We start from the raw sequence: 1,203 nt of genomic DNA, 5'->3' as shown, positions 1-1,203 counted from the left end.
GTTCGTAATCCGTTAAAAGTTACCGGCCCCCGCGAAGTGGCCGCGAGTCGTTTCTTAAGCGGTTATATCGTTTAAAAGTATCCTTTTACTCCGGGTTATTTAATAATATAAAGTCTTTTAACTATACCCGCCTAACTTTCTTTTATCTTCCGTCTTTTACGTATTTAATATTCTTCCGTATATATATTCCATAATAATTTTTCTATTTAATTATTTATTTAAACATTTTTATTTAATAATATTATTTTTTTTTTTTATAAATATAATACGTAATTTAAATTTAAATATTAATTTAATATTATTTTCTTAAAAAAATATATATTATTATTTATATTTTAATTATTTATATATTTAATATAGTATTTCGTATACTTTAATACGAACGGTTAATAATTATATAGTAATTTACTTTAATAATATTTTATATATTTATATATAATATATTAAAATTAAAATATTTTTTAATATTCCGGATATTTAGGATAAAGTTATACCGTATTTCTTTTATAGGGTATATATTATATAAGTATAGGTATATTTTTTAATAACTTTACGATCCTAATATTAATAATTTTTTTATTTTTTTAATATTTTTCCCGGCTTTTATATACGAGCTTTATAAATAATAATATTTTTTATAAAATAATAATTTTATATTTACTATATTACCTTTTTAATATTATTTATTTAATAGGTCCTTCCTATTATATAATATTATTATTTTTAATAACTTTTATAATAATTTTTATAATAATTTATATTAATCGATCCTAAAATATTAATATTTAAAGGTTTTTTTCTTTATACTTTACCTTTAACCTTTTTATTATTTCCCGTAGCCTTTAAAACTTTATTTTTTTTTATTTAGTATACTAATTAAAGTTTTTTTTAAAATTTATTATTTTACTTTATTAATATCCAATAACTATAATTTTTATAATCTTTAGTCCTTTTAATATAATAATTATTATAATAACTTTTTTTTTTATTTAAATTATTTAAATACCCGGTAATCCTTTTTAAAATATTTTACTTTACTATAATTAAAATATTTATAATTATTTTTACTTTAGCTTTAACTTTATAACTTTTATTACTATATAAGTATCGATATTTATAAGTCCTAAATTATATAAATACCGGAAATAATTATAAATTAATAATTACTAATTTACGTTTATCGTTTAAATAATAATTTTCTAT

The sequence above is a fragment of the Podospora anserina genome, chromosome 1 (genome assembly GCF_000226545.1).
Source record: "Podospora anserina S mat+ genomic DNA chromosome 1, supercontig 5".
Lineage (NCBI taxonomy): Eukaryota > Fungi > Ascomycota > Sordariomycetes > Sordariales > Podosporaceae > Podospora > Podospora anserina.
This window is presented reverse-complemented; position numbering follows the sequence as displayed.